A 26,653-nucleotide genomic window follows, 5' to 3' on the forward strand; every position below is an offset into this window, starting at 1 on the left:
AGTGAGGGGGTGCAGCATAACCTTTCTTAGAAGTTGCTCCTGGCATCCAGGGTGCCAGGAAGGTATGCCATCCTCCTGTTCCTTCACCACATGCCTCCTTGGGTCACAGCATGCTTTAACATGTATTGCTTGGGACCAGGTGTCCCTTCCAGTGATCTCACAAACTCTGATGGAAAACCTGGTACAGATCCTTCAGCCTGATTCCCCTCCAGGAAAATGTATTCTACAGATCAGCTTTAGCTCATCCTTGGCATAGAACTAGCTCCAGCCAAAAATGCTTTCCCAACAATGGCAATGTTTCCAGGTGTCAGCAGGGATATGTTTGACTAGGGAAGTTTGGAGAAAGGTCATAGTAGTCAGTGGTCAGAAAAGTAAGCCCAGATACTACAGGCCCCCAGGGGTGGATGGGCTCCCAGAGGGTGGCCCAGCAGCAGATGGAAAGGGGGAACCACAGAAGACAGGCAGCTTTCAGCAGGTGGACAGCGCAGGAAGTCTAGATGTTCAGAGTAGACACCCAACCTGTGCCGAGGGGAACCTGGGCTACCTTGGGGTCCAATCACACAGGAATGTGAGCAGCTTGGTTTGGGGATAAAACAGGGTCAAAGGAACAAGGACATGAAGGAGGGGCTCTGTTATTGAAAATCGGGCCCACCGAGGGTGAGAGCGGGAGCAGGATCAGCATCCACATCTCACAGCCTGGGATGGGGTGGAGAGCACAGAGATGTTCAGGGTTTGGCCAGGCATTCCCTAAGTACATGCCAGTTATGCACATTCATGAGTACCTTGTGTGCACGATGTGAGCCCCTGTAGTGTGTGCGTTCCGGCAGCCTGCTGGCTGTGGTTCTGCGGAAACAGCCTGCCCTGTATCTGCCATCAATCCAGGCAGCCTGAGCAGTGATACTGGCCCCTCCTGTCCTCACCATCCCAGCTGCCGGCGCAGGAGAGTTATGAGTACCCAATGCGGGTACCATTCGCAGGCCCCATTCTCTTTCATGAGGCCTTGTAACCGTCCCTCCCAACATACCATTATAGACATGCCCACTGGGCTAAGGTGTCTTCAGAAGGGTCCTCTTATGCTACAGTTTCCCATGGTGTTTGTTCTGTGGCAATGGGGAAGTCAGCACACATAGAAAGCATCATGGAAAAGGAAAATCACTGAAATGGTTCTTGCAGGATGAGAAGTTTTCTGTTGACAATGAACATTCACTATAGTAGCATGGTTTGGTTCCTTAGTATTTTGACACCTTGAGCTTGCCATTTGGACGAGATTGCATTTGTCTGTGTTTCTAAATCAGTGGATCTCGGTGGGGGGCAATTTTCTCTCAGGGCTCTTTGGCAATGTCTGAAAACACTTTATTGTTGTCATAACTTGGCAGAGGAAGGGTACTACTGGCATCCAGTGGGTAGAGGCAAGGGATGCAGCTAAACATCTTGCCTGTGCCCAGGACAGCTCTTGTAGCAAAGAATTATCCAACCCAAATGTTAACAGAGGCTGAGAAACTCTGTTCTAAACAGAGAGAATCTTGTGTATGTGAGGTTAGTAACAGAGAATCCTACATTTGATTTCTGATGGGTTCTCAGTGAAGAGTTGTGTTGTGTTTTTAAACTCTTATCTGTTTTGAGTCTATAACAGCTTCCCAAGCACAGCTGTGTTCTACACATAAGCTGAAGGAGTTGGCAAAGTGTGGGCTGTGGGCCAAATCCGGGCTGCCACCTGCCTTTGTAAACAGGGTTTTATTGGAACAGAAGCATGCATGTTGCTCTATGTCTTATTGATGGCTGTTTTTATGCTGCAATCTCAGAGTTGAATAGTTACAACAGAAACCATATGGCTAGCAAAGCCTAAAGTATTTACTATCTAAACCTTTGTAGAAAAAATATGCCGACCCCTGGGTAAAGGGATATGTTAAATCTCTTTCTTCTGGTCAAAACACAGCTATGAAGGAATAATGTTTGATTACAGCTCTAAGCACAAGTCTGCAGTCTTTTGTAAGATATTTTTTATGTTCTTCAAAATCACTTTCTAGTCTCTCTGACCTTCTTTTGACTTATTTGAAAAAGAAGGCTTGGATGTTCTTGCCTTCTTAGGTTGGGGGATTAACCTAACTCAAGACATCTCTCTTACCAACGCTCCCCAGCTCAGCACTGCTCCTGGCCAAATGGGAAGGAGCAGGCACAGCACAGTATTAATTGCTGGGGTGAACTGGGGAACTCGTTCCTCAGAACATGTTAGCTGAAAATTGCTGATCTGTGACTCGTCAGCCCCGAAAGGCGGCTCTGCAGGTTAGAATATGAGTTTCAGCCACACAAACCTCAGCTATGCCCGTTGGGCTTCCAGGCATCTTAGGGCCTGGAATTAATAGGGTGCTGTGTAGGCTGTGGATCTGTTTGGGGGTGAGCATCAGTTTTGGAAATGGATGGGTCTGTCTTTGTAGGGACAGCTTCAATTATACAATTTAATCAGGAGTGACAGCTGGACCCAGTTTTTCAAGATCTTTCGAGTCAAACCAATATAAGGAGATCATTCATTCCCTCATGAATTAATTTTAAAAGTACTCAGTGCATTGCACTGTACATAAGGATCAGATAGACAAAGTAAAAAGGAGCTTGCAGGCCAGTATGGGAGGAGAAGGGTAATAGTCACAGAGTGGTCGTTCAGCCGGTGGCAATAGTGGGGCATGGTGGGCAAAGGAAGGAGGCGCTGAGGCACCGAAAGGGGTCTGGGAGAATGGGGAAGGCGGTGGCAGCTGCCAGGAAGGGCTGTAGAAGTCTGAAAGGAGCCTTTAATGAGAAGGAAAGGAGTGGGACCCAGAAGCCTGGGCTCTTCTGCAATCAGTCTCTGCCAAGAGGCACCTACCATATTGGATTTACACTGGTCCTTGGCCCTGCAGCCTCAGAAACTTGATCCCTCGGCTCCCAGAGTTGACAGGGGTGGCATGAGCTCACGCCGAGCAAGCTCACAGGAAACAGTTCTCGGAGGACCCCACTCCTACCCCTTCCACCACCTATCGCATCTATTGCCAATGAATTGTCTTCAATTAGATGCAACAGGTAGTGGAGGGATCAACCCTTGAAGCTGTTATAATTTCTGCTGTAAAATTTAGTTTACTCAAGTGATTTCCAAAAAGGCAGCATGCTGACAACTGGAGGGCAAGGGCAGGAAGAGGCACAGAGAGCCCCAGAGAAGAGGAAGGAGAGGGGAGGCGGCACTGCATGGGGACATGGATCCAAACGCGAAGTTCCAGAAGGAGGCTTTGTCTGTCTGCTCAGACGTTCATTTTATTCTGGGCTCAAGAATGTGGAACAGCACCATGGCCTTACCGTTGAACAAACAGTCCTCTCTCTCTGTAAATATCAGAGGATTTTCTTTATGAGGTTGAATAAATCAAAGGGAAAGAAAATAAAATCACGTTTGGAAATTGTAATAATAAAAACTACAAGCCAAGTGAGAAGCCTGGAATTTTGGACATGGATATTCGCCTGGGAACATCCCAAAATTTCCCTTTCATCTGCTATTCTTAAGAGTAACAGATGAAAAATCTAAAAAGACAAGTAACGGCATATAAATAGAGTTTACTTTGATTCTTCCATCTACTGAACTCCTCTCTGAAGTATGGGCTATAATTAACACAGAGGAAGGAAGTACATTTAAGTAGCTTTTGAGACATAAATCTTTGAAATTCTTACTGAAGAAAATCTAGAGTTCTGTTATTTCCAGTTAGCCTTGAAAAGAAAAAGCTCACTTATTAGTTTAATAAATAGTTTGTAAAAAGCCAGCCATTTCCGGGGTAAAAGCACTTAATCAAGGCAACAGTATTCAACTAGCAGCAAGTGGGAAATTCTATAAAAAAGGGGAAAAGTCAGATACCAATTCAGACACAGGATTGTAGTAAAATTCAAGTTTAGTGCTAACTAGTTAACTGCAACTATAAAGAAAGTAACCCAGAGAGATGCCTGATAATTATGTTGAAGAAAATTGTCCATGGACAATTGGGCCAAAATTTTTGTTTATTTACTTTAATCACAAACTATTACATAATGGAATAAATTTAAAGCTCTACAAAGTTCTATCAGCATTCATTCAGATCTTTACCAATGAGCTACTCACATTGTTTAAGACCGGACTATTTGTTAAATGAGTTTGGTGTATGACATAATTCATTTTGGATTTTTTGGGTTTGTTTGTTTTTTGAGACAGAGCCTCCCTCTGTTGCCCAGGCTGGAGTGCAGTGGTGCGATCTCAGCTCACTGCAACCTCTGCCATCCGGGTTCAAGCGATTCTCCTGCCTCAGCCTCCTGGGATTATAGGCACCCACCACCATGCCCTGCTAATTTTTGTATTTTTTTTATAGAGGAGAGTTTTACCATGTTGGCCAGGCTGATCTGGAACTCCTGACCTCAGGTGATCCGCCCACCTCGGCCTCCCAAAGTGCTGGGATTACAGGTGTGAACTACAGCCCCTGGCCTCACTTTGAATTAAAAAGTTTTAAGTTATCTCTTAGCCATTAAAAATAGAACAAAAGGCTTATAATTACCTCATTTCCAGAAACACTTATCTCATGAGCTCATTTCCGTCTTAATGTTAAGTAAGGCTTTTCATTAATTAGTCAAACAACTAATTTATTCATGCATGAATCCAACCAGTATTTATTAAATGCTTCTGATGGGCGCAACTCAGTGTCAGGGGCCCAGGTGCTGCAGGGCACAGAATGGGTGGGCATGATCTTATGTTCAGGAACATCACCATGAAGTATGGGGAGCACCTCACACTTTCAGGAGCAGCAAAACTAAAATCGTATGTTGAGAGGTTCCATTTTCAGGCTGGGCGCTGTGGCTCATGCCTGTAATCCCAGCACTTTGGGAGGCCGAGGTGGGCGGATCACAGGGTCAGGAGATCAAGACCATCCTGGCCAACATGGTGAAACCTGGTCTCTAATAAAAATACAAAAATTAACTGGGCCTGGTGGCTCAGGCCTGTAATCCCAGCTACTCAGGAGGTTGAGGCAGGAGAATTGCTTGAACCAGGGAGTCGGAGGTTGCAGTGAGTTGAGATCACGCCACTGCATTCCAGCCTGGCGACAGAGTAAGACTCCGTCTCAAAAAAAGTTTCATTTTTAAGTAATAACTTTTAAGTTTCCTTGTGTCCACAAGGAAGCTATCTCAGAGCTCCTTAGCCAGTAAACTGTACTGGTACCCAGAGAATGGCAAACCCACAGTAGGTTTATATTTATCCTGGGTGTGGGGGAAGAAAAGAACATTTGTTTAACAGCTGAATCTTGCTGAGGTTGGCCTTCCTGGTTATACTTCTGGTTATGTGCTTTCTTTTGTCTTTGAACAATGCAATAGTATCCTAGGGTTTTGATGTTGGTGTGGAAACTGACTTTGAAAGCCACCGACGCAGTCTCTCTTTCAAAGCAAGAACTCCACCTCAGTATCTCAGGGGAATAACCATGTTCTTTACCTTATGAAGCAGAATGTTTCTTCTCTTTTTCTGTTTTTCTCTTTTTCTGTTTCTGTTTTAAAGTTTCCCCCTCCCTCCTCCTTTTTTTAAAAAAGGGTTTTCCTAGATTAAATAAAAATCTCTGCAACTTAGACCAAATATTACTGCCTAGGAATGAGTATTTCAAATCGAATAACCTGCCATATGAAAACTTTTGAAGTGTATTGTATGGGACATGTTTTATTCATTTTTTCCAGGCCAGCATCTTGTACTTTTTTTTTTTTTTTTTTTTTTTTTTAAGATAGGGTTTTATCATGATGGCCAGGCTGGTCTTGAACTCCTGACCTCAGGTGATCCACCCACCTCGGCCTCCCAAAGTGCTAGGATTACAGGCGTGAGCCACAGCGCCCAGCCATGCATCTTGTACTTTGGAGACCCTTACCCTCTCCTTAGCAACGCCACTGTGTTTATGCTTTGGGGGTTCTCCCTCTCCAGCTGCTGTAGGCACAGGGATGAGCCAGCAAATCAGATGATGTCATCACCCTGGACACGTGACTGGTCTCATAAAAAGAACGTGACTCATGGGAGCCTCTCAGAGGTACCGTAAGTGGCTTTGCTGGAGCTATCTGGAAAATGTCCCACTGTGAGGGAGGGGGCTGTGAGTCTGGCACTGTGGTGGTCTTATTTTCTGCCACATAAAATGTGCCTGCCTGAAATGGAAGCAGAGTGAAAGCAGAGTGAAAGGTGAAGAGGGAAGAAGAGAAAGCAGAAGGAAGTGGGAAGGGAGGGAAGGTGGATTTGAGACAGCACCCAAGGGCTTGGATCTTCCTATACTCAACATTAGTCCAGAGTTTGTGAGTCCTTGAGCTGGTAGATTTTTCCCTCTCTCAGGTCAGGTCCAGTTAGATTCCGGACACTTGAATCCAAGAGTTATATTCCTAACACTCAATGACTGCAGCCCCTATGCTCCACTACACCTTCTCCTTCTTTCCTTCCTTTTTCCTTCCTCCCTCCCTCCCTCCCTCCCTCCCTTCCTTCCTTCCTTCCCTTTCTCTCGCTCTCTTTTTTTTTTTGAGATAGAGTCTGGCTCTGTTGCCCAGGCTGGAGTACAATGGCACTGTCTTGGCTCACTGCAACCTCCATCTCGTGGGCTCAAGCCATCCTCCCACCTCAGCCTCCCAAGTAGCTGAGCACACACCACCATGCCTGGCTAATTTTTGCATTTTTTGCACAGATAGGGTTTTGCCATGTTGGCCAAGCTGGTCTTGAACTCATGAGCTCAAGTAATCCACCCACCTCAGCCTCCCAAAGTGCTGGGATTACAGGCTCAAGCTGCTGCACACAGCCTTCAACCTGTGCTCATATAAGAGGATTCTGACCTTCCACTGTTCTGACAGTTTCTCCTTGGATAGAGCTAACGTGTTAGATTTCTTCTAAAAATGTGCCCAGCATCAAGCACAACAATCCAATCATGTTTCACCTCCCTTCATGTTCCATGACTTTGTAATATGGATTCTACTTTTCCACTTAGAGAGAAGCTGGAAACAAAATAGCAGCTGAGCAGTTGTGCTTTTTCTTTTGTTAGCCTGAGTTGGCGGTCCTTTTTCTGGTTAGTTTTCTTTGAGCATACCTAATTGAGGGCTTTTGAAGGCCCATTGCTTTCTCAACAAGTTTTCATTATTTTTAGGTCCCGGTTTTCCTGAAACAATTCTTTATTTCAGTGCTCTTCATTTGCATTTGTGGTTGGTCAAATATTCTATGGTAAATTTTTATACATGTCTCTTTTATTCCTAAGTGTTTCAGAGGTCTTCTTGATTCAATGACATTCTCTGTTTTGGGTAACTTCACTCCTAATTTCCTCATTGGGATAATATGTATTTGTAGAGTCAGAGTTTTGGGGGTTTTCTTTAAGACCCTTTAATGATGTGAGATTTCTTTCTCTCTTGGAATTTCTAGGCATGGGCCTATACTTTAATGAGTTTAGAACGTCTTGAAACCTGCTATATTAGTTAGTTTAGACTATGCCCCAGCCCAACACACAAGCCCCACGTCTTACAACCGTACACAGAAGAGCGAGTTCTCACTTCACTGTGGGTTTGGTCTGCTCTTCAAGGTCATGTCCTCCATACAGAGACTCAGGGATCCAGCTCCATCCACCTTTTTTTCTCTGGCCAGAGACACAGCAGAGTAAGGCATGGCTTCTTCACCACCTCCACCTGAAAATAACCCGTGCCATTTCTGCCCACCCTTCCTCAGACAGACCTAGTCACATGGCCTCCCAAGTGCGAGGGGGCTGCCAGTGCTGTCTTCCGAGTCCCAGAATAACAGGAAAGCTGGTGGTGGTGAGTATCCATCATGCTTTCTATGGTTCATGTTTGACCACAACCCAGAGTTCCCTCCTTTTACTATTATTCACCTAAGACGACTGGTCCATTTCTCTCTGAATGTTCACGTTGGCACATTTGCTTAAACCTGGGTTCTCAGTAGCAGCACCTTTTGTTGCTTACTAAACACTCCTGATAGTAGACTCCCGGCATAGCTTTCTGTTTAGCAAATTAGGGCTTCCAGAGACACGTGGATTGCTGCACTGCTCCAGCACTGCCTCCCTCATCCCTTTGCTTGATGTGTTATTTTTAGGAGGCCTCTGAGGCAGACTGCCCAACTCCTTCCAAAGGGCTGTGGCCCTTACCTATGCCTCAACCAGTAGCAGGGGCCCTGCCACCCAGCAGACCCCCCAAATAATGCTGCAGCTCACTTGCCTTACCGGTTGAGCTCTACCAGCCCAGGGTTCCCGTGAATATGCCCTAACATCGTCTCTTGCCTTCACTGTGCACCATTTTTCTGACCCGTGAACAGACCTCACTGAACTGATCTGACTACAAGCTTTACCTGCACGACTTTATACACGTCTCTTTTATTCCTAAGTGTTTCGGAGGTCTCCTTGATTCAATGACATTCTCTGTTTTGGGTATCTTAACTCCTAATTTCCTCATTGGGATAATATGTATTTGTAGAATCAGAGTTTTGGGGGTTTTCTTTAAGACACCAGCTGTCAACACTGGCTTTTGCATCATTTTTCCTAGATGCCAACTCCTCTCAGGGCCCTGGCTGTGTTCTCAGCTCCCCTGCATCATGCAGGACCTGACTATTCCCGAAGCAGGACTCTCAAAAGCGTTATCCTTTGAGAAAAAGATAGCATTTCCTTGGGATAGACTGAACGCTGCCTTCTGTATACCTGCTGTGTATAACGTTACCTGGAAGGACAAAGCCATCAGCCTGCATTTCAACCAGATACTGGAGGTAAGACTGGGGGACACCTTGTCAAATAATTTAACTGGATTCTCACAAAAAAGGAATCAGAGTCTCCCACTGCATCTCTCTGCGGCTGTGGACTGGCCCTTTAGAAGTTTCTGCTTGGCTGTTCAAGTTCTTTTCTTATTTCTAGCACCCAGTCAGCAAATTTAAAAACACACCAAGAGAAAAAGAAAAGGAACCACCCCTACTCTGCAAAATCCTGTGAAGCCTTGTGAAGTACTAACTGCACTGTGTGCAAAGTGGTTTCACAGAGCGAGGAATGGTTAGGAAACTGTTCCTTCCTTAGGGGACAGCCTGTGCTGCTACATGGAGAAATGGCTGCCTGCCATTGGAAAGAGTGTATGTGTGTGTGTGTGAGACAGTAAGTGTGTGTGTGTGAGACAGTAAGCGTCTGTGTGTGCACACATGCGCCTGTATGTGTGCATAAGTGTGTGTGTGTGCCTGTGTGTGCACATATATGTGTGATGCTAGGAGTTACCCTCTGGACAACTGGAAGAAAAAAGTAGCAAAGTCACTGAGCTATAATTCACGTGCAGCTGGGGCCTCAGAGGGGATTGACTTCGCCTACCTGTGCCCACCCTGAAGGACTCCAGCTGTCAAAGGCCATCTTGCTGTGTTTGTAGTTCAAGTGTACCATGCCAGACAGAATAACTCAGACTTGAAGGCACATATTCTGGATTTCAGAGTGGAGGGTTAAAGAAACGAAGGCCTCGTGGAGAGCAACTGAGGCCCGAGAACAGGGCGAGAGCCGAGCACATGGGTCACATTCGAATACCAGTTGTTGGAAGCCATGAGCCGTCAGAAGCGTTGGAACCATCTGACCTTCAGGATTGATCACTAACCTGTGGAAGGAAGGGTGATGGTGAATGTTTGAATTTTCTACCTTATTAAAATCAGACTTTTCCGCAACATTGCTGAACTAGGAATTCATTAATTCCCAGGAAACACCTCTCATGGTGATTAACACATGTGGTAACCATTGTTCTTATCACTGCAGTTGGAGATTATCTGGGAGTTTAAATATAAGAAGGACTCAAACAAAAATTGTTCTATTTTTCAATGTGGTCATCCTTTTCCATAGCTCCTGCTTGTTGACTGTGTGGCCTAGAGGCTGCCCATGACCATCTAGGGGTGGGGAGGACCCTGATCTAATCAACATGAACAGGACGGCCTGGGTCAAACTGGCTCTGTCTGAGGTGACTGAAGGCTGCTAGACTTGCACGTTCCATGGAGCAAAGTCCAAGTCCTGAGACGAAGGCTCAGCTCAGATATTCAGGGCGAAAGGGATGTGGAGAGGAAAAGGCCCAGTGTGAACATGCAATGGTGCTGATGGATCTTCTCAGGAGAGCTGTCGCCACAGCTTCACCTCCTCTGGGTTCCAGATGCTACTGCAGCAAACCCTGGTGAAAAATAATTCCCTCGGCCGGGAATGGTGCCTCACGCCTGTAATCCTAGCACTTTGGGAGGCTAGGGCAGGCAGATCTCCTGAGGTCAGGAGTTCGAGACCAGCCTGGCCAACATGAAACCCCATCTCTACTAAAAATACAAAAATTAGCCAGGCGTGGTGGCGGATGCCTGTAAGTCCCAGCTACTTGGGAGGCTGAAGCAGGAGAATCGCTTGAACCCTGGAGATGGAGGTTGCAGTGAGCCGAGATCGTGCCACTGCACTCCAGCCTTGCAACAGAGTGAAATTCCATCTGAAAAAAAAAGAAAAGAAAGAAACATAGTTCCTGCCCTCTTCCTGCACACCAGCAAGGACTTCCTAATGAGCACAGTTTTTAGAGGCAGGTGGGATTTTAAATTCTTGTGCTAAAATTGATAAATAAGAAGCAGTTATATGTGACATCAAATATTTAGGACTCTAGGAATTTGCTATTTTTAGGTGCACCTACTCATTCATTTGCCTAGTGGCTTTTGAGCACTCACTGTATACTGGGCTCAGCTTTTGTGGTGAGGACTGTGCAGTGAGCAGCACAGAGTAAGCTGTGTCCTGGTGGAGTCTGTGCTCTCCTGAGTGAAGGATGACAACAGGGTGGGTGTGTCAGCTGGAGAGAGGTGCTATGGGGTCAAGAAAGCAGGTGAGGCAGAAAGTAAGCAGGAGAAGGCAGTTGCTGTTTCATGCTTAGTGATCTGGCCAGTGCAGTGGTTTGAGTTACCTGGAAGCAAACACCAAGAAACAGCTAGACGTGCAAGAGATGTTTTGGGGGAGGCAGCTATGGAGGGTATAGGAGAGAGGGAGCAGGAGGGGGCCATGCAGGTGTGACCCCGGGAGAGGAGGGAAGGCAGGAGGGAGGATTGTGAGCCAAGAGCCTCTGCACAGCTCAGAGCAAGTCCCAGCCACCTGGCGGGGAGCTCTGGGGCAGAAGTTCTACACTGGCCAGAATCAGTGAGCCCTGGTGCCTCTACCACACTCTGTCCTTGGTTGATACTGGCTGGGGGCACCCCTTGCTGACCTGTTGGCAGGTTCTCTATTGATAGGGGTATAAGTGCCACTGTTGTGGCTGCCACAGAAGGCACATTTAGAGCAAGTTCACATGAGGGCATATGGGGTGCTATGGACTGAATGTTTGGGTCCCCCCAAAATTCATATGTTGAAACGTTGCCCTCCAATGAGATGGTATTGGGAGGTGGGCCTTTGGGAGCTGATTGGGGTGAGATGAGGTCATGAGGAAGACACCCCATGGTAAGATTAGTGTCTGTGTAAAAAGAGGAGGCTGCCGGACATTTGTCTCAGCCCTGCGAGGATGCAGCAAGAAAGCGGCCGCCCACAGCCCAGGAAATGGGCTCTCTGCAGGCGCAAAATCTGCTGCACCTTGATTCTGGATGTTCACCTCCGGAACTGAAAACTACATGTTTTTTTTTTTTTTTTTTTTTTTTTTTTGAGACAGAGTCTCTCTCTATCGCCAGGCTGGAGCGCAGGGGCGCGATCCCGGCACACTGCAACTTCTGTTTTCCGGTTTCAGGCAATTCTCCTGCCTCAGCCTCCCGAGTAGTTGGGACTGCAGACTCGCACCACCACGCCCGGCTAATGTTTTGTACTTTTAGTAGAGACGGGGTTTCACCATGCTGGCCAGGATGGTCTCGATCTCTTGACCTCGTGATCCGCCCGCCTCGGCCTCGCAAAGTGCTGGGATTACAGGCTGAGCCACCGCCCCCAGCCCGTGTCTGTTAAGCCTCTAGTCTATGGTAATTTTTTATAGGGGTGGGAGCCTGTTAAGATGTGGGAGGAGAGCCCTGGAGGGGTCGGAGCTTGAGAAAGGAACATGGGGAGCACGGCTAGAGAGAGAAGCAGGAAACAGGTGAGAGAGGCCAGGGAGACGGGGAAGGCTACGAGGTTCTGCAAGACTGGCTCACAGTTAGAACTCCCACTTCAGCCCTAAGGGAGATGAGCTGGGAGGGGTTTCAGCAGGGCAACATGGGTGACTTGCATTTTTAGAAGCTCTTGGTTGTTGCTTTCTTGAGGACAGCCTGCGGGGTAGGGCTGGGACAGGAAGAAGCAGGCACAAGGCAGTTATGATAAACCAGGACAAAGTGGGGCTCGGGAGGTGGGGAGAAGGTGCTCCTTTGAGACAGAGCTGGGAGAATGTGCGGAGGATTGATGTGGAGAGGACCCCTGGCCCAAGGATATTGCTGTCATCCACCAGGATGGAGAAGACTACAAGAAACAGGTTTAAGCCCATGTAGAACTGGGGGTAGTTTCTGAAAGGAGACGTTGCGTAGGAGGCTGCAGACGCACGTTAAGAGGGAGGGCTCCAGGGTAAAGACTCCATTCAGTCGTTGTCAATAGAGGACAGCAATGAGAGCCAGGAGGCAGAAGCTATCACTCAGGGACAAGGTGCGAGCAGAAGGGAGAAGAGACCAAGGCTGCACTCTGGCGCTGAGAACACTCAGGGAGATGAGGAGTGACTGGGGAAAGAGCTTTCAGGAGGCAAGAGGAGAGTCAGGAAGGAACGTTGTTTTGAAAGTCGGGGGAATGGAGCCTTTCAACAGAGAGCTGGCTGCCAGCTGTGCCCAGCGCTGTGGGAGGCCAGTCACCGCGGGGCTGATTTCAGCTGTGTGTGGGGCAGTGGGGGCTGCGACCAGGGCAGATTTGGCGGAGCAGTGGGAGTAACAGCTTGAACAGAGCGATTTTCAGAGAAATGGGAGGCAAGGAGGTGGAAGTGACATGTATAGAGAACTCTTTAAGAAGGTTTTCTTTAAAGAGGACCCAAAGGAGATACAGAGCAGAAACTGGAGTGTGAGGTTTAGAAAGGCTTCCTTCCCTTCCTCTCTTGTCTCTCCCTCCCTCTTTCCTTCCTTCCTTCTTTCCTTCCTTCCTTCCTTCCTTCCTTCCTTCCTTCCTTCCTTCCTTCCTTCCTTCCTTCCAATTTCCTCCCTCTCCCCTCCCTCCCTCACTTCCTCTCACCTCCCTCCTTCCCTCCCTGCTTCTCTTCCTTCCCTTCTTCCCTATTTCCCTCCCTCCTTTCATTCCTATCTTTTTCCCAGGATGAGATAAGTGCCTGCTTGTTTTCATCCTGGCTGGGTGATCCAGGAGAGGGGAGATCCCGTGATGCCCTGGAGGAAGAGGAGAGAATTGAGACAGCAAAAAGGGATGGATTTAGTGCCCCAGAAGATTTGGCCTCGGTCGGTTCATGAACAGTTGGCACAAACAGTTCGTCTGCAGTAAAAGGAGGGAAGGCCAGATGTGGGTCTAGACACGGGAAGGTGAGTAGATGCTGATGACGTTTGTTGATTGGTTTTCTCAGTGAAAAAGCAAGTTAGGTCATCAGATGAGAGTGAGGCTGGGAGAAGGGTTGAAAGTTTGCGGGGAGAGGAATAGGAATGACATAGTCTCCTAGGATTGAGGGAGACTAAAGTGACCGGTGAACCCAGGATTTCCAGGTAGCTCAGAGGGCCCTCTTGAGGTCAGCAGTCCTACATTCAAGTGTGGCCAGTAGACCAGGTGGGAGTTTTTCTCCAGTATATTCAGGTGCAAGGATGCGGTGAGGGACTGACAGTTGGGTTTCATGGGGTTTGGGGTTTTTCCTGGCTCATATGACTGTGGGAGAATGGGCAAAAGCACTGAATGCACATGGAGGGGAAGGATTAATGGTGGTCTCTGGAATCCAAGCTGGTGTGGAGGGAATCGAGGATAAGGAGGAAGGGAGGGACCATTGCAAATCCAGCATCAGGGAGGTGTAGGTCCCGGGGGATCAAACTTTTGTTGAGGTGGAGGCGCATGGCCGGAAAATAGGAGGTGGGGTTGGGGGTGGGATGCTTGACACAGATTACCAAGGGTCACAGTTATGATCATGACGCTGTCTATGATGTGACGGAAAGTGGCTCCTGGAATCCTGTGGACAGCAGGAGCCTGGAGGAGAGGAGGGAGCCACTGAAGGGCCAGGCATTGGAGGGACTATCCATGGGAATATGCACACCTAATGAATTACAGCAGAAGCAGTGCTAGGGAGACAGACTGCTAAGTGGCCAGGTGCTGAGATCTTCAGGGAATGAGGCCAGTGGCCTCAGAGGTGACCTCTAAGGGTTGGGGTTGGTGCCACAGTCTACAGCATGGGCCACAAAGCTTTTCCTTTAGGCAGGGATTATGGGGGACATGAGGAGGGCAGGAGAAGGAATATAAAGATTTTAAAGCGATGGCAAGGAACAAACAGGATTATCTCTAAGCCCAGGATAGGATGGGTGTGAGCAAAAGAATGCCCACCCCTCAGCAGGAAGAAGCACAAGTGACCTCTCAGGGCAGCACCAGATCTAGTTCAGGCAAGTGACTGAAGGCATTGCTCACAGCAGATATTTGTGATCTGCACAAAATGACAAATACATAGTTTATTAATATTTTCAATTGGATTCCTATGACATTTATTTTAAATAACATGTTTGCTAAGACGTATGAAATTTTAAGACTTATTTATTTCTTACACGCCCATCAAGTTCAGACATTTCAACTCTGGAACTGTTATTACCTGGCAAATTGCGATGCACTATAATTTTTATGCTCTTATGCAGGCCACGCAGTTTTGCTAAAGCAATAGCTGGATACTGACTTTCACGTTTTATTTAGTTTCTGTTTCAGTTGTAAAATACAGGTAGCACTGCTGCCCCCAGGTGGTGTGCAGAAAAACTGCACCTTCATCTTCGAAGAAACACCTACCTGAGCACTTTGTGGGTATAGGCCGCCTGGCATCATCTTTTGAACTTGATATAACTCAGTAGAATGACTGTAAAGGCTACTAAATGTAGTATTTTACTGTAGCTGATACAAACAGGTAATTATTTATTAACTGACAACTCCAAGAAAATGAATACTCCCCTTCACACCCAGTGCTACAATACACCACTGTCCATGTGGGTATGAAGATAAATATGCATACATTTCCAGTTCCTATGGTGTTTCAAGTAGAGGTTGATTAGTGTGAATATTTAAGAATTTTCCATCTTCAGAACTGAAAATGAGCATGCAAATAGCCGTTAAGCATGTGAAATTAAATAAAAACTTGAAAGAATTCAAACTTAAGCTGTTGGAATTTTAAACTATCCTGAGCCATGAGAGGAATGTGGCTGTGCAGGCTGAGTCACGCGTCACGCAGCTGCAACCTGCCTTGCTTTCTCCATTCATAATCAAGACCAAATGGTGCCAGAGATAAGCCCTCCTCAGATCACTACCCCTTCTCATGGAGTAATAATTTTTTTTAGAATGTAACAATATGTAATCAATCAGATCACTGTAGTGTATGGAAAAGGTTGCAATCCTGCTAAAATTTCCATCTAAGTGAAATCTTAACCCCTCCACTTTGGAACACTGACCCCATCGGTTTGGTGTTTCGCGGTGTTTGTTTGGTGTTTCGCGGTGCTTGGTGTTTCGCGGTGTTGCTTGGTGTTTCGCGGTGTTTGGTGTTTCGCGGTGTTTGGTGTTTCTTGTCCTCAAGCTTTGCACCTGAATAAATTCTAAATTTAACATATTTTCTGAATCTCATTATTTAAGATTGACAACCATTATTAACCAATACAGCAGACCTGTGGTTATCAAAGTGTGTGCCTTGATTGGCAGCATTGGCATCACCTGGGAGCTTGCCATACATGCAAATTTCCAAGCCCCACCCCTGACCTACTGGATCAGCTACTCTAGGGTGGGACCAGAAATCTGAGCACTAACCAGGCCTCCAGATGATTCTGATTTCACTTAAGTCTGACAGCTGCTGGTTAGAGCCTTGCTACACCAATATGGTCCACAAGATTGACGGCACCTGGGAGGCTGTGAGACTTGCAGCCTCTGGAACTCTTCCATGGATCTCCTGAGTCAGAATCTGCATTTCAATAGGATCCTCATCTCTTTCAAGTTTGAGAAGCACTTTTTTATAGGACACAGATGACAGAGATTGTCCTTTGCTTTCCAAATAGCCATTCTTGCCCTTCTTCTTCTCTGCTAAGAAGACCTCAGTTTTATAATTGGCAGGGAAAATGGGGGTGGGTGTCTTGCACATTTTGAGAAGAAAAGAAATTGTTTTTATTGCAAAACTTCTCTAAAAGTTACAGTTGCTAGTAAAAGCTTCTCTAGCTAAAATGAGTGATATCTGTGCGGACAAATAAAATGCAGAGATTGGAAGAAGGAAAAATGAACCAGTCTCTCCTCTGGCGTCCCTGGACTGAGGGTCCAGGCCTTGCTTGTTCCCTGACAGGAACTGGGTCAAGGCTTGCCATGAGCCACAGCTGGGGCTTTGGCTTGCCGGTCTCCAGCTCTCCTGACAATTTTTGACCTAGTGGAAGGGTGGAGATTATGCTATGTGAACAAGGTTTTAGAGGTAGTCTGCTGTGCCAGGAAGACTGAATCTGAATCCATACCTGGTCCCTTGAGAGCTATTAACTCTTAGCATTATTGTAGCTCATCTCACTCGCCACCAACTTCACGCAAATGTCGTGAGCCTCCCATCAGATGATCTATGCAAAGCCAGTTTGGAGACTGCATAGTAGCAGTGAAACAAAAGGAATTATAATAACTGCTATCATTTTTGCACAGAAGTTTTTTTGAGAGGAAGTCTTGTTCTATCACCCAAGCTGGAGTGCAGTGGTGTGATCTCGGTTTACTACAACTGCTGCCTCCTGGATTCAAGTGATTCTCCTGTCTCAGCCTGCTGAGTAGCTGAGATTACAGGCACGCGCCACCATGCCTGGCTAATTTTTGTATTTTTAGTAAAGATAGGGTTTTGCCTGTTGGCCAGGCTGGTCTTGAATTCCTGACCTCAGGTGATCCACCTACCTTGACCTCCTAAAGTACTGAGATTACAGGCATGAGCCACCATGTCTGGCTGCACTGACTTTTTAATGGGCAATTTTTGAAAAGGTTTGCACCAATTAATTTTCTAAAACAGGAAGCCACCATCACTAAGTTAGGGTCTTTTAAATTTTAATTCCTTGATTACGTAACCTCAGGTCTCTTTTGTCTATTATACTCTTCCTTCCCTTCAGGAAAAGAAAATCTGTTTGGAACTATAAATAAATAGGAACTTGACCCATCTTTGATTTCCTAGCAGTTGTTTAGCCCCAGTAGAAAAAAAAAAGGGTAGATTCACAGTTTCCAGCAAGAAATATTACTTTAATTCAATGCACCCAGTTTGATTGTGTCTCTCCTACATGATGGGTGCCACAGTAGGCTCTGGAGATAGAAAGCTGAATGAAATATGATAGCTTCTCTCAAAAAGTTTATCAACTGGTGGCGGTGGTGGATATAGACATTAAGCAATAGTATCTTAGCTGGAAAGAGGGTTGAAAGAAAAACTGTAGACACAGTAAATGTAACATAGTTGAGCTATGTTCCAGTGGGACAGGCCCCCAACCAGAATAGATTCAGAGTGCCTTCAGGGCTGCTGCATGGTGAGATAACATTCATGGTTAGAAAAGAGAAGGCAGGGCCAGGTATGGTGGCTCACGCCTGTAATCCCAGCACTTTGGGAGGCTGAGGCAGGCAGATCATGAGGTCAGGAGATCGAGACCATCCTGGCTAACATGGTGAAACCCCGTCTCTATCCAAAATGCAAAAAATTAGCTGGCCATGGTGGCACATGCCTGTAGTCCCAGGCTGAGGCAGGACAATTGCTTGAACCTAGGAGGCAGAGGCTAGAGTGAGCTGAGATAATGCCATTGCACTCCAGCCTGGGTAACAGAGCAAAAAAGAAGGTGAGGCACAGAGACAGCTGTATTGGTTGTAGCTGGTGCTTGCATTATTTGAACATGGCTTGAGCAGTTGGACACCTGTGCTTGGCGGAGCCTCAGCTGCTGAGAAGAGTCAGTGACAGCCTGTTTACAGATCCAGTTTGGTTATAATTCACCATGGATGTAGAAGCCTTTAGGACAAACTTAAAATATATAAAGAAGCAGTTTTAGGCTGGGCTTAATTGGAAAAATGTAAGCCTTTTATGGTACTTGTATGTTTTTTGTTGTTGTTTTTTTTGAGATGGAGTCTGGCTCTAATGCCTGGGCTAGAGTGCAGTGGCATGATCTCAGCTCACCGTAACCTTTGCTTCCCAGGTTTAAGTGATTCTCTTGCCTCAGCCTCCCAAGTAGCTGGGACTACAGGCATGCACCACCATGCCCAGCTAATTTTTGTATTTTTGGTATAGTTGGGGTTTCACCATGTTGGCCAGGCTGGTATTGAATTCCTGACCTCAGGTGATCTGCTCACCTTGGCCTCCCAAAGTGCTGGAATTACAGATGTGAGCCACTGCGCCCGGCCAGCACTTGTGTTAATTAATTCTCTTAGCATCTCACACTGCTCTCTCCTCTCTCCTGTGCCCTCATCTAGAGAGGATTCTGGAAGGATGGCAGGGCCAACCTGGTAGGGTTGAATTTCCAGGATCTGCCCATAAAAACAAACAAAGCACTTAGGATAGCACAACCAAAGACACTCAGACAACATCACCCAGAGAGCCAAGTGAGTGGTAAGGAACCCCACATGCCCTGAATACAAGCACTCAGGATGGGAACACCTGCAGCCCCAGGACCAATGTGGCATGAGTGCTTGTGTGGAGGAAGCAGAGGGAAGGGAACGGAAGGGAGAGGAGGGGCTGCCAGCTGCACTGGGGTGTGGCTCCTTGTCCTCCAGCTGTCACCGTGGGAGGTGGGTCAGGTCAAGCAGGCACTTGTGGGGGCGTTGGCAGCGTTCCTGTTCTACAGGCTCTGATGTGATCAGCCTGAAGGTGCGGGAGAAGCTGGGCCTATACACTCTCCTGATCAAGGAATTCAGCTCCCTTCTTTTTTGTTTTTTTGGACAGGAAGTAAATTTATTGGTGAATATTAAGAGGGGGCAGCACAGTGGAAGCCCTCATGAGTGCACGGCCCATCACTTGTCCAGAGGGCCACGACTGGGGATGTACTTGACCCCCAGAGCCATCTGGGATGAGCCGCTTCTCAGCCACCATGTCTTCAAATTCATCTGCATTGAACTTGGTGAAGCTGCACTTCTTTGAGATGTGGATCTTCTGGCAGCCAGGGAACTTGAACTTGGCCCTGCACAGGGCCTCAATCACATGCTCCTTGTTCTGCAGCTTGGTGCGATGGACATGATAACTCAGCCAATGTGAACCCTGGCCACAGTGCCCCAGGCCTTTCCAAAGGCACCTTGCATGCCTGTGTGGAGCCTACACTGGGGTAGTGCAAGGTCAGAGACATGAACATACACCTGAAAGGCTTCTCTCCAAGGTCCCTTAGAGCAATCCATACAAGAAACAGGCTGCATTACACTAACAAGGAAGCTGCTGTCTAAAACACAACCACAGGGAGGCAAACACTGGAAGGAGAATCCAAATACAGCCAGACAGGGATGATGAGAACAGAGAGGAGAAGGTCCAGATAAAAGCAGAAGATCACAGCTGATAATAATGTGTTGCCTATTTCAAAATTGTTAAAAGAATAAATTTTTAACATCCTCATCACAACAAAATATGTTGGTGAGGTGATAGGTATGTTAATTGGCTTGACTAAATCTTTCTACAATGTAGGCATAGATCAAAACGTCACATTGTATCCCATCAATATGCACAATTATCATTTGTCAATTAAAAATGAAAGGAAAGGAGGCAGATCAGAGTGAGAACAGGCCATTTTTGACCACTTTGCAAAAACAACAGATGCTATACAGCGATGCTGGCTCCTGGCTCCTGCCAACATGTTCAGGAAGATTCTTGTTACTAAAATACTCATGCCATAATCATAAACATAAACAACAAAGAGTCATGGCTGAATCCTCCTTTCATAAGAAAACAGATCGCAGGTGCTAAAGAAGTCCCTTGAGGTGATGAAAATGTGACAGAGACCCACGAAATGGAGGGAAACTAAGGTCATGCTTTTTAAAAGAGAGTCCCTGTCTTCTGGAGCTGCACACTCCCATGCTTAGAGATGAAAGCTCTGAGGTCTGGGAGTTACTTCCACTCTGGGGAAGAAAAACTGGGTTGAGGTGTAAGAGAAAAAGAGCGGTTCATTCCTGGATGATGGGTGAAGCCTGATGATGGGCGGGTCATGTTTCCATCACGATTGGCAAGGTTTAGTCCATGACTGTCTCCTCGGCCAAGGGTGGCCCTTTTTCAGTTTCCTTTGTGGGCACCTGTGAATGACGGGCTCTGTCTTCAGCCCTCTCTCCTCTCCTCTTTCTACAGAGGAAAGTTCTGCATTTCTCACATAGATATTTCCTTGGAGCCCCAGTGTGCCATGGACTCGAAAGCCCCTGGGGCTGTCGAGTCAACACATTGACTTCTTCACCAGTTCCTTCTCTCTCCATTTCCACAAAGTGCCTTACCATGCACCTCTTACCTAAGCCAGAAACCTGAGCCTTATCCTGGATTTGGCTCTTTCTGAATCTGAGAATCCGATTGTCCCTCCAGCCTGCCTGATGTGCCTCACAGGTCCCATGTCTCTTTCCCACCTTCTTGCCACCTATCCTCTGGACCATAGCAATGAGCATACACCAAGCATCTTGCTTCACTCCACACCATAGTTACAGTGACTTTCTCAGGTCAAACGCTGGCCACTCTCACACATATTCTGTGGCCGCTCAGTGCCGGGAGCATATCAACCAGGCTCGTCCAAGGGCTCGTGGGATTGACTTTCTCAATATCTTGCCCACCTGCTCGGCCTCACCTCTGCTACTCCTGCCCTCCTCTTTACACCCCAGCAGAATGGAAGCCGGATTTGAAGATGGTGATTTCATTCCTATGTGCCTTTGCACGTGCATCCCCCTTTCTGAAACATCTTCCCTGTTTGACAGCAAAAGCCAAGACCTTTTCTCTGTTTCGCAGCACCCAGAAAAGTGCTTAATACATGTATGATATTTTGCTAAATATTTTGAAAAAGTAAATGGGGACGCTCCAGAAAACCTCTCGTTTATTTAGACATATGTCTTTGTTGTCCTGCCTCGCCAATCAGTTAGCAACTACAGATGGTTACAGTAGTTCAGCTTAGGATTTTTTGACGTTATGATGGTGCAAAAGCAATATGCATTTAGTAAAAATAGTACTTCAAATTTTTAATTTTGATCTTTCTAGAACTAGTGATATGGGTTACAATACTCAGAATGCTGGGTAGACATTGAGCCGGAGCTCCCAGTCAGCCACATGATCATGAGGGCAAATAGCTGATAATGTACAGGGTGCTATGACTACCCCACTGTAGGCTGATGTGCGTGTTCTGAGCATGTTTAAGGCAGGCGAGGCTAAGCTATGAGGTTCTGTAGGTTAGGTGTGTTGAATGCATTTTTGACTTGGATAGTTTCAACTTAATGATGGGTGTATCATGACATAACCCCATTGTAAATTGGGCGCATCTGTACTTTGAAAGTAACATTCTTCATCACATACATAAAACTCCACATTCAGTCCCTTTACTTCCTTAGATGACTGTCATTTGGAAATGAGGACATGGTAATCATCTATGAGACACGTTGTTGGGAGCTTTCTAATTTTCTTATGAGAGTATCTATCAGTTGAGAAGCTGAAATAGTATAGCATTTTTGATGGGCAATGTATGAGAAACTGCTATAATTGGCTGTAGATTTATAGCAAATAAGACAATAAATAAAGCAAACTGGATTGGTTTTTAAGGAGCAGCCATTGTGAAACAAAATGTAAGACTGATATTTTTAATCTCAAAATGATTATGTTATAAACTCTGTTTAGAGATCATCTTATTATCAGACTGTAGAAAGGCAAACCATCAGGGAAATTTGTCTTGGATTTTCAAAGGGGATTGGGAGATGGACTCAGATGGTGCCATGTGGCAAGAATTCGTACGATGACACACGCTGTTTGTAAATTGACCTTCAAATATTAGATTTAGAGAGAGACAAGTGTATGGGCAGATTTGAATTCAGATTAAATAAAGAAGGTGAAAGTATCTGTGTAAATCACCAAGTTAATTATCATCATGGTGGAGGTTTTTTATTCTGCGCATAAACATGATGTACACAATTTCAAGCTAGCTTGAATTTATGAAAACTCCCAGACAGCACGAGAAATAAGAAGGCAGCCACACTGCCCCTTGCTTGCCGCCCTGTGGGTCATCTCTCGCTAACATCCAAGGTTAAAACCCTTGGCTGAGCGGTGCTGCTGGCAGCCTCCAGGCTGGCTGGCAGAAAAATACACTGCCACTTTTCATCTTGGTGAGTGGTAAACTTGGCGACCCAGGGTCAAAATTACAGCTAAAGATATCTGCTGACAAAAAGGCAGAGTGGAAATTATCTAGATGAATCCAACCAGCTGTTAGAGAAACAGAGCAACCCTTCTCGGAAGGCGGCAGCAGAGCCAGGCAGGCCTCTCTCTTTTTCCTGGGACTGGGGCCAGCTTTAAATGCAGCCAAACCAATCCACTGTACCACGGCGAACCAGCCAGTCCACGGTACCTCTGGCTAGCTCTAGGACCATCTTGACTGTTGGTAGCTGGGGAGATTGTGGCACTCTATAATAACCATGCAGCCTGCTCCCTTACATGGGTGCATAGTAGATGCTGCTGCAAAGAGTCTTTCAGGAGCGGCCCTTCCAGAACCCTCTGAAGGTCTATACTCCAGTCACCTGAGGTTCCCTACCACGGGCTTTTTTGCTCCGTTTCATGCTTGTAATTTTCCAGAAGTGCAGGGCACTTGACACCATCAGGACTAGCCACCAGAACAGCTGCCATGAGCCAGAGACAAGTGCCCAGCATCCATGCCTTCAGGAGAGGCAGCCCCTCCAGTGTCCTGGAGGCCCAGCCAGAGGGGGCCCCAGCTGCCCACAGAGGAATCCGCTTGTTAGCATGCCCTCTGTTGTCTTCTTTCCTTCCTTCCTTCAAGGCTCGTTTGAAGACTTTCACTCATAAATCTGCAAATCAGAAAAAACTCTTCGTTGGGCCGTATGTCCATCTTTTTTCTTTAAAATACTGTTTCTGCAATATTAAGCTTAATTACTCCTATCCAGGTTATACTTAAAGCTGCATTCTGGTAATCTTAGTGCCAGTCCCCCCAGGCAACTGCAGTTTTGCTAGAAGCTCTTTCGCTCAGCTCCTCTGAGGGCTCTGCCATGTGGCTCCCGGGATGGCACCGGCCTCCTCAGCCCCTGCAACGTAGCCTTTTATGCGCGTGGATTCTAATGTCTACAGAGCAATCTTCACTTAGACTCAAGGAAGAAAGCTGGGTGAAAATCTCAATCTCACTGCAAGGCCCACACCTCGCAGGTGATGATGGTGGGTTGGGGGAAGAGGAAGGAAGGCACACTGAATGGAGAGGCTTCCCAGCACGTCCTGGTTTGGTCGCTAAACTCACATTTCCCTAATCCTGTCAGAAGTTCTCTCCAGGGAGGAAATATTTTGGATATTCACCTCATTTTGATGGGGAGTGGCTTGAAGTGGCTTGGAAGTTGCTGTCAGTCCCGAAGCCCTTCAGATCTTCACACTGATTTCTGTAGAAAAAACAGCTGGGGAAATTCCTTATCTGTTTCTCATCTTTATTGCAGCTTAAACTCAAATCCTTGAGCCTGTGAAACATGTCCTTTTCCTCTGTAGATGCTTCATTTTCCCAACCCTGCGTGAAAACTGCTTAGACGCATTCTTTCCATCTGTTACCTTCCTCCACTTGTGTGGTTTCTTCAATTGCCTTCTGCAGAACAGCCCCGGGTCCAGTCCCCGGGGATCCGCAGCATATAAACCCACAGCCAGCACCACAGTGGAGCCTTCTGTTCCTTCCCAGCCCTGATGAGATGAGAAACTTGAGTGGCAGATTTGCTGGCAATGGGATCGCAGGGTTGCTTTTTAGCCACTCCTGCCTATCAATCTGCCTTTTCCCTCAGCACATGTGCAGTAATTTATCCAGCTCTCCTGCCCTACATTTTGTTTGGAGTGTGTGCATATGTGGGAGAGAGACGGAGAGACAGAGTCAGAGAGAGAGGCAGAGAGGCGGAAAGATAGAGACAGAGAGAGCTACAGAGAGATACTGAGATACAGAGACCGAGATCAGAGACGTAGAGAGACAGAAAGAAAGAGATAGAAAGACAGAGATGGAGATACAGAGACAGAGGCAGACAGAGACAGAGATAGAGACAGAGATCAGAGACAGAGAGACAGAAATAGAGACAGAGATACAGAGACAGAGATCAGAGACAGGCAGAGACAGAGATACATACACACTTCTTCAATCATTTTCATTTCCATACCATAGGTTTTATGCTTATGGGAAATCTCATTTCTTCTGGATAACCCTGAGCTCTGCAAGCCTCTAGTCTAAATTGCTTCTGTGAGGATTCATTTCTCTTTTTCCATAACCTGAATTTTGGCCTTCTTGTCTGTTTTCTCTTCGCAGTGCTTTCTTTTCCTCCTAGGCTGCGAATAGAGTTTTAAAGCTGAGGATTCTAGGTGGACCGCAGGGGAGCTGGGCACAGCACCGCCTCCACCCCAAGCGTGGCAGGGAGACCCTGCTCTCTCCACGGGCCCTGGAGGAGCTGCCCTGCACGCGGGCCCCTCCCGCTGTTGCCTGGGGTGTGTCCCGAGGTGGAGGTGCTTCCCTTGGGACATCTTACTCGGGTGTTTTTGCTGATGAGTGTTTTTGAAGCCCAGTTAAGTCAAGGCAGTGCCTATCCGTGGTTGAGCTTTGGAAGCAAGCAGGAGATACAGTATCTAGCATTTTTCTAGCTCATAACCTCATAACCAAACACATCACAGCTCTCCTCCACCAAAATAAACAAATAAATATTAAAAGAAAAGAAACAAATGCTGTTACCCTGGCTTATATGTATGGAGTAAATGGACCAAAGTGGGGTCAGCTAGCTGCCTCTGTGAGTTCGTTCAAGTGGGGAGAATCCTCCTAACCGCTCGTGGGGCTGGAACAGATGCCTGCGCCCGACAGATCCTCCTACTTTCAAAAGGTTCAATTTCACTCTGCACGGGGCTGCCTCGGGCGATGGATGGCCTCCCAGCTGGGGGGAAGTGAGCGGATGCTGCCATCTAGAGTCAGGATGAGGTAAAGCGACCAAACTTCTTGAGTTAGCGTTGAGTTTTCTATTTCTTCTCGCTTTAGAATTTTCTCTCATTATTTGTTTCATGCTCTTGCACCACATTGACGATACTTGGAGGAAAAAATTCCAGAGAATAATTCTGTCCGTAGCTGTCTGATGGGATGTTATTTATTCATATCTATAGATAACCCATGAGTGCCTTGCACAGTGCCAAAACCTCTGAATTCAAGTAGACAATAAATATTCTTGTCAAATAAACGGTGCCCTACGATGACTTATTAAATCAGTTATTTAAAATGAATAAGTTTATCCGTGAAACACGTTTCTAAAATGACAATAGCTGGGTCATTGGTTGTGTGCTTACGTATTTGACAAAGTTCAAAATCCAAAGAGGTGGCTCCTGTTGACCTCTAACAGTGTATGAGGGTAACTTCCCTTCAACACTGCAAATATTGTGTATGATCAAGCTGGTAGAGAATTTTTGCTTGGATAGGTGAAAAGGATCTCTTATACTAAATAGTTCATGAATTTTAAAATGTGCAGTTGAAATTGCTAAGAACTTATTTAAAGTCATTTATTTATGTATTTATCTATTTAGGATTGTATCTTATCATGTCCCTTGCTTATTTTCTTTCTGTTAGGTTTTTGTTTTACGTTTTGCTATTGATGTGATAAGTTTTTTTAATGTCATAAGGAAATTAGGTTTTCATTAGATTCTTTGTAATATACTTTCTCCAGTTTTCACTTGACTTCTGATCTGGCTATTTTTAGAAAATAATTTTGTCTTGAAGGCATTTTGAAAGTCTGTGGTTATGTCCACTGCATCTCCTCCTTTATGTCTTTGGCCTTGGGAATATTGTTGATTTGGATAAAGAGGTAAACAGAGTCCTGGTGCCTAGTTAGTGGTAAATAATTTGCTGAATGATGAGTCCTTGCAAGAAGCCTTTTGTGATAGTACTGATTCTGCATCCTTCGGATGATCAGTGTGGATGCTTTTCCTGTCTACACTGAAGACCATTGGCCATGCCCAGGGCAAGGAGTGAAGTGGAAGGAAGTCCCGGAGGCGTCAGGCTCTGGCTCCACTTCTCGGCAATGCTCCTGGCAGGTCCTGCATGCCCCCCCATGACTGCTGTGCCTCAGGTCCCCTCCTTTCCTGGTGTCAAGATGGTGGCCTCAAGTATGCACTCCCATCAAACATGGCACAATCCACAGAGAAGATGAGGCCATGTCTTTCCATCAGTGCATTTCAAGAACTAGGTGGCTTCTCTAAAACAGCACCTTACCTCTTATGGCCCACAGTGCGTCAGGTGCCTGTGCCGTGGACACGCAGCAGCTGGAGGAGGCCTTGGCTGGCTTAGGATGCAGCGAACCTCAGTTCTTCAAAGGCAGCGATGCCTTAGGCGTGTAGGTAGATCTGTTACAGAATGATCAGTCCACAGGTT

At 46.4% G+C, this 26,653-nt stretch overlaps 1 long non-coding RNA gene and 1 pseudogene across 1 annotated transcript; one reads left to right on the forward strand and one right to left on the reverse strand.

Moving 5' to 3' along the window:
- Positions 1–12,248: 12,248 nt before the first annotated feature.
- LOC116539838 lies at positions 12,249–19,808 on the forward strand. Its single transcript, XR_004264212.1, has 2 exons — positions 12,249–12,423; positions 19,018–19,808. It is a non-coding gene; the product is annotated as an uncharacterized LOC116539838 (long non-coding RNA).
- On the reverse strand, positions 19,432–19,538 carry LOC116539866 (annotated as a pseudogene).
- Positions 19,809–26,653: the final 6,845 nt, after the last annotated feature.

This window comes from Sapajus apella, unplaced genomic scaffold (assembly GCF_009761245.1).
Source record: "Sapajus apella isolate SASKATOON/1434 unplaced genomic scaffold, GSC_monkey_1.0 scaffold134, whole genome shotgun sequence".
NCBI classification, from domain to species: domain Eukaryota; kingdom Metazoa; phylum Chordata; class Mammalia; order Primates; family Cebidae; genus Sapajus; species Sapajus apella.